General features: G+C 41.0%; 1 long non-coding RNA gene across 1 annotated transcript; it reads left to right on the top strand.

Annotated features, from left to right (window-relative positions):
* Positions 1-1,601: 1,601 nt before the first annotated feature.
* LOC116055496 lies at positions 1,602-2,425 on the top strand. Its single transcript, XR_004106301.1, has 2 exons — positions 1,602-1,654; positions 2,341-2,425. It is a non-coding gene; the product is annotated as an uncharacterized LOC116055496 (long non-coding RNA).
* The last annotated feature ends 4,573 nt before the right edge of the window (positions 2,426-6,998 follow it).

Here is a 6,998-nt window from a genome sequence, read left to right as displayed (position 1 = left end):
CATCGACAAATGTCTACACAAGTGAGTATGTGTCTGAGTGCCTCTCACCTGATGTGATTTTAGCGTGAAGGGTGCTTCGGTCAAATGCTGCTCATTCCCAACGCTCTGCTCACTCAGATCCTCATTTGACTGAAGCCTTGGCTTCCTAAACAGGTGGCGACATCGAGAGCCAAACCAACCATGTAACCCTCCGCTGGGCCTCCCGCCATGCTTCTACAGGAGAACATGGAGGATATGCTGTACTACAATGCCATGTCGTAGCCTAGTCTTTAGAGAAGTAGGCTTATAACCATTTAATACTTAAATAAGATAGGATTTTGTGTGTGTTTTGAGTGCCCAAGCTCACACTACTGTAGTTCTCTTTATTCACACATCATTCAAATGACCTTATTTTATCTGCAGATTATCCAGTGTGTTGCATCCTTTCTGGTGCATACATTGCCCAAGTCTTTATTTAAAAAGCTTCCCAGTAATAGATGAATATACATTGTTAGGATAACTGTATTTTTTAAGGCTTTTTGTGACACCATCCTACAATTAGATTAGCCTCAGAGCACGCATGCGGTGCCATTAAATCATTAAACCATTAAATCTAAACTTGAGTAGTCCATTTTCCTGTCTACAAACTAATGGGGAATTATGAAAAACCAAACACAAGCTGGGTATTGTTGGTGTATCTGGAGCCCTACATCTAAGCTTAACCCTATCTCCTTTCACTCCAAATGCACAGTATGTGGTCTATATGTAACATTGGCAATCAAATTGAGGCTTATTAGGTATGTCTTTACTGTAGGTCACTGTGGAGAGCAAGATCAGATGAAATCAGAAAATAAATGCTAGAAGAGGGAATAGTGGGGGGAAATCGTCAGTACATTTCCATTCACATGCTTTTATGTGCATTTTCAATTTGTACATGAAAACACCTGAGTGAAAACTGAAAAAGGTTTTTATGCGCTGCTGAGGTGGAAAAGTCGGTGTATCAATAAAAGCAAAGAGCGACAAAGGAAATGGAAACGGACTTGACTCAATGTGTTCAACTCCTAATATTGGCATCACAGTAGTGGATGAGAACATGCATCAATTAGCATTTCATTTAGCTAATTGGAAATTTGTTTAAAACTCACGCAAAAGTTGAATGGAAACTTGGCAAGGGAGGGAAGGAGGTAGACTATTTTAATTTAATTTAACTTTTTTATTTCTTTACACACTTTTTAGATATCTCTAAACACAAACTGAATCTGTTTGCTCATTTTAATAACAACTGACTTGACAGCTTGAGAGATAATAAATGGCTAAAAGGCCTACTTTGAAAGGGAAATTATAGTGACATGGTTCAATTCTGAAAAATAAACTAATTTGAAGATAAGATTTGTTAAGTACTTTTTTTTAGTTCTGAATATTTTTCCAAGAATTTAGTTTCGTCAACACAAAAATGCTATAGGGCCCTATTTTAACGATCTGAAACTCAAGTATCAAACGCGAAACGCAAGTAGCTTTGTGGGCGGATCTCGGGTGCTGTTGCTATTATACCGGCGGGATAAATGAGTCTTGCGCCCAACGCAAATCTAAAATGGGTTGGTCTGAAGTAGCTAGGTGTGGTTTGGGCGTAACGTGCAATAAACCAATCAGAGCGTCATCTCACATTCCCTTTAAAGTGCCCATATTATGAAAAAAAAAACACTTTTTCTTGGATTTGGGGGTGTTATTTTGTGTCTCTGGTGCTTCCACACGCATACAAACTTTGAAAAAAAACCCATCCATGCTGTTTTGAGTGAGATACGGGTTTCTGAATGTGTCCTGCCTTCAGTCTCCGGGTGAGCTGTTCAAAATCAGTAGGGCTTTCTACATCACTAGCCGAAACGAAGGGCCTAGGGGGCTAACCGTTAGCATGCTAGCGCTAGCATGTTCTCAATGGCAAAACACTGCTACAACACGCACAAATTCACCCTAATCTACAAAATAAATTGTATAGAACTACTTACATGTCCCTGTTCTGTAGGTATTCCACGCAAAGTTGGAAGTGCGCCCTCGTTCAGAAGAATTCTCCCAGGTAATCCTGCCTTGTACAGGCCGAAGTTGGAGAAACCGGTAACTAGCTCATGTAATCCTTACTTAGCTACTACGCATGTGCGACTGACAACAGAGATGTTACAGAAGTTGAGAGGTCTCACTCTGTAGCTAAAACAGAGACCTGACACAGGGTGAAAAGAGGAGCTGCAGCAATGTGCAGTACAACAAGAATATGGTGTTTTTTGAAAATGAAACCATGTAAACCTATTCTGATACAATCTCAAATTACAATTATGAACCTGAAATTGAGCATAATATGGCCACTTTAAGAACAGGTGCGCTTGTTCCATGGCGGATTGCTATTATGACGGCGGATTTGCCTGGCGCACGCCAGCGGGAGCTGTCCGGAATGCGGCAAAGTAATAAATGCCTGTCTTGACCGGATGGCGATGTTGCTGCGGCCTCTCGGGGGCATCTCCTCAAGTCTGGAGAGGATTGCTGCAGCCATGGAGCGTGGGCCTCCAAACGCACCGCCTGCTCCTGTTGTGCCCCTTCCTCCTCCCCCCACTCCATTTCCGTCCACCCGCTCCACCAGGAGCACATCGCACATTGCTACTCCCGGACCCTCAAGTGTCCAATCCTGCCGTAGTTCAACATCACGTCTCCTTAAGTCCTCTTAATATTTCCTCATTTATGTCATCAACAAATCCATGACTCATGGAAATGTTGTGTAAAACACAACAAGCCACGAAGAATGCTGCGACTTTTTGAGGACTGTACTGTAAAGTGCCTCCTGACCTATCCAAACACCTGAAGCGCATTTTCAGTAATATTTTTCCTTCCATTATGTATGGTTTGCAAAAATGGGAACTGCTGTGTCCGTGTAGATGAGAGAAGCAAAGTGTATGCGCATTGTGCACACGCTACATTATGGCCAAGCATGCACCCCTAAAATAGCATCTGAATAACACGCCACTGACTTTAGACTAGGTTTTTCCTGGTCTGTGGCGGAATTGTTTTCTGAAACTGCAAAATAGCACCAGGGAACGTTTGCACCTGAACACACCTCCTCTTTTCGCTGAACCGCCCCCGGGAGCGCAAACTCATTCCCTAATTTACCAACGTGAGTCTGTTGAGGGAAAAGTCCGCTGTGCGTCGGGTGCAAAATAGGAATGATACATGCATCGCTGTACAAAGTCAATTGCGCTGGGTACAAGATAGGGCCCATAGTGTATGTGGTTGTGTTTGATTACAAGCATGTTCTGGTAAGGTGAGAAATGTAAAGGATTATAGCAGTAAAAGACCACCTCACCAGTGAACACAATCGCACAAAGGCAGGCGCTGCATCGGCCTTCTGTGGAGAGTAAATTACTTCAACAAAGGTCATGGGTTGACATTTATCCAGGAAAAAACTATATAAACAGAGCCTGACACCATGGAAACTGGACCTGGGTTTATCAGTGAGGATCTAAAGAAGAAGTAGAGCTTTGAACGTAAGCGTGGGATCTTTGTTCTGTCGATGCTTGATTAAACACGGATGTTCACAGGAGTAAAAATAACTGTCTTTTGTACCTGATGGGCGAGCTCACTGTGTGTGTACTGTCATTTTGTCCTGAGGAAGCACAGGCAGGTGACTGCTCTGTAATTGATGATTTTTCACAAAAAAAAATGATGAAAGTCATTTTAAAGTTGTCATTCAAAGTTAAACACCGAGCAGAGACGTCAAAAATGATAGGATAAGTGCATAATTTGGCTTAATGTCATTGAGCATTTTTGCAGGTTTGGGTAAAATTAACATTTTATTCAAGCATGCATGACCAGAATACAAATCTACTTGACCTTGGATTCTGTCTGCTGGGTACCTGTGTAACAGTCAGGCTGTCTGGACTGAATTAGAAACACAACTTTTCATCTGTTAAATTCATAAACCATGAAATTATATAGTTTCTCTTTTATCTCAGTCTCTTTTTGTGACCTGCTTATCTTGTTTTGTATCTGCCCTGCAATGCAAAAGAAATCCATCTGTACAAGTCAGTTATTACCTGTTGCTTCTAATCTAATGTGGATTGTAGAATTTATTTACAAATCAGTGTTAAAATCTTAAATTGAGATACAGTAAGACTTCACAGGTGTCAAGAAATAATGAAGCAATTACATTTTCTTTGTAAAATGAAATTCTGCCCCTTTTACTTTAACTCAACTGTATACTTTATTGAGGGTGTGTCTGTAAATATGATGCTAGAGTATTATGCTTGTATTATGACAGAATTACTATTTAATGTTTATAAATTTTTCTCTTTTCTGACAGTCCAATACAGCATTCTACTGGTGGCGCCTGTTGTATCATATGTTCTTTGGTGTCTTTCAGCATCCACTCGTGTAGATTACTCATCCCTTAAATGACGATCTAACATTTTTGGAAAATAAATTTCCAATGAAGTGGGGTACTAATGTACTAAACTTTGTTTTAGCGCAGTAGGTATAACAGTAGCTGTCACATGAGCAGATGTCAGACTGTTTCTGTACTGAGAACGGTCTGCCTGCCCTCACTAACATTGCTGACACACCTACAGCATATTACATGTTTTATACTACCTGAAGTCAAATTTGCAATGTATTGGACTTTAACATTTGTACAACAAGGTGTAAATGTAATCATTGTAGTTTTAAAAAAATATTCATAGCCTATAAATTAAATAAAACCCTGCTCTGTCCTTTTTTTCTCTGGCAAAGGCTTATCAGGAAAAACGTAACTTTAAACCATCGCTACTTTCATGATTGCTGAACATGTTGGCTTTTGTACAAATCAAACCTGTGCCCTCACTGCTGTTATGAAGGAATCGGGGTTATGTATTGGACCTGCCACACCAGTGAACACAACAGTAATCTAAGCCATGAGGATGAACATTAGAAACGTAGAAAACTGGTTTGTGATGTAAAAACATCATCCCCAATTCCGAGAAATGACCAAATTCAGTCTGTTTGATGTTCCCCGCTGTTGTTGCTTCCAAACAGAAACTAAAAACTTCAAACTGAGAAATTAAAGATGGAGTCAGCCGTGTGTAGAGAAGGACTTAAGCCTGTGGATGTGTGTACGTGCTTACCTTGTGTGTATGTGCCACAGCCAACCAAGCAGAGCAGCGGTGGTCAGACTTTTGCCTGGAATCACAAAGCCGAAAGCAGATAAAGGAGCAACTCAATTCCACAACAGCACTCGGTCCCAAGCCAAACGACCGCTTCCAGGAGGCTCTTAAGCCTCTTACAGGACTGGCTTCCCTCCCTTCCCTATCAGAGATTTTATTTTTCCCTATCCCTTCAACCCCTTCTTCATTCATCCATCTCATAGCTGAGACAGTTTCGACAGTAAGGGCGGACATCAACGCAGTACGCCAAGCATGATAGAGATGGTGGATTTGCAAGACGGAATTGCTAAAAATCAATCAAATAAAACTTTACAGAAGGAAGAGGGGAAGTAAGTAAGGCCCCTGGGAATGCCCAAACATAATTTGTTGTTTGTGAGGAATAAAAAAAAATCAAACAAGCAAGCTGTGCTACTCAGACAAATACACACAAGGTAGTAGATGGGAAATTGGCAGTGATGAGTGAACTTGTTCGCCTTGAATTTTACCAAGTTGTTTCTTCAGGGAGTTTCTGGCTGCCTGTGATCATTTCAGGGACAAGCTCACACTTGGCAGCATCACAGCTTTCTGCTGTTGAGTGAAGCAACAAGTAGTTAGACATGTAAGAGGAGGCATGGGTGTGTGTTAGTGTGCATATCTGCATGTGTTTGTCTTCCTTTTTATAAAACAGGCTTTTCCCACATGCTTGAATCTCATTTGAGATTTAAGGTGGCACGAGTGTCTTGTGTCTTTCTTGTCAGCAGCTGGCAGAGATTGCAGGCCTCCATCCTCCCAGGCAGACTGAGTGATTGCTTCTCCACTGCCTGTCTTCACACGGTGGGCCCAGATCCAAGCCCTAAGCAGCCATAGGCCTTGTCACAGTTAATAACATTGGCCCAAAAGATTTTTAACCACTGTGCCTGTCATAAATTCTCCCTCCAATAATTATTGATTAAATGCTTTCTCCTTAATAATGAAAAGGCATAAATCTCCCTCTTCTTAAAAAGACAGGGAATGTAATCTAATCAGAGACTTACATAGCTGCATTCCTGATGGCTGCTTCAGAAATACCAGTGATCTCAATCAAACAGGAGATGGATGAGAGGGGAGAAATATGGGAGAGAACGTTACAATAAAATGTAAGGTAATTTTAAATGTAGGAGAGGAGTGGGGGAGGAGGGGGTTAGGGTACAGCCCACATTGCTGACCTCAAAGTAATTTCCATGCAGATTACTATCAGCAAAGTATGTTACTGATTCTATGGTTCTGTTTTTCTTTAAGTAACATGATATAGAGCAAGAAGCACATATGTGACAGACTGGTGACAGACTATTTATGTAATCTGTGATTAGTGAGGTATTGCCTAGGCACAATTACATGCCAAGAATGCCTATGTTGGCTGTTACAGGTCTTTTATTAAATATATTGCACATCTGCCAGTCTGGTTTTTACCTCCAACATTCATAGTTGCAGAAAAAAGCTGTTAAAATAAATAAGTAAGTGGAAAAAAAAATAGTTTTGAACATGCACATGTTTAAAAAAATCTTCATGAGAAAAGCTGGAAGTGACTGGATGTCTTGACATCTTCAAGACTTAAAATTAGAATCTTTACATATCACACACCATGATTTAGTCTGCTGACTGTTAACACCAACTGACCCAGACTAGAACACATGCAGTCCAACATGGTCCAATCAGTCAGCACACCCAAAACATAATCATAATAATAATTCATAATCGGCTCAACGGTCATAATGCGTGTTCCCACCTTTATTTATACGTTGAGTCCAGTGATCTCAAGGTCTAACTAGAACTGCAAGCAGTTATAACGGGGTCCAAGCCTCCCGGCGGCAGTCGCCCCGGACGCGA

Source organism: Sander lucioperca, chromosome 11 (assembly GCF_008315115.2).
Source record: "Sander lucioperca isolate FBNREF2018 chromosome 11, SLUC_FBN_1.2, whole genome shotgun sequence".
NCBI classification, from domain to species: Eukaryota; Metazoa; Chordata; class Actinopteri; order Perciformes; family Percidae; genus Sander; species Sander lucioperca.
The sequence above is the reverse complement of the archived record's forward strand: the minus strand, read 5'-3'. Positions and strand labels throughout refer to the sequence as shown.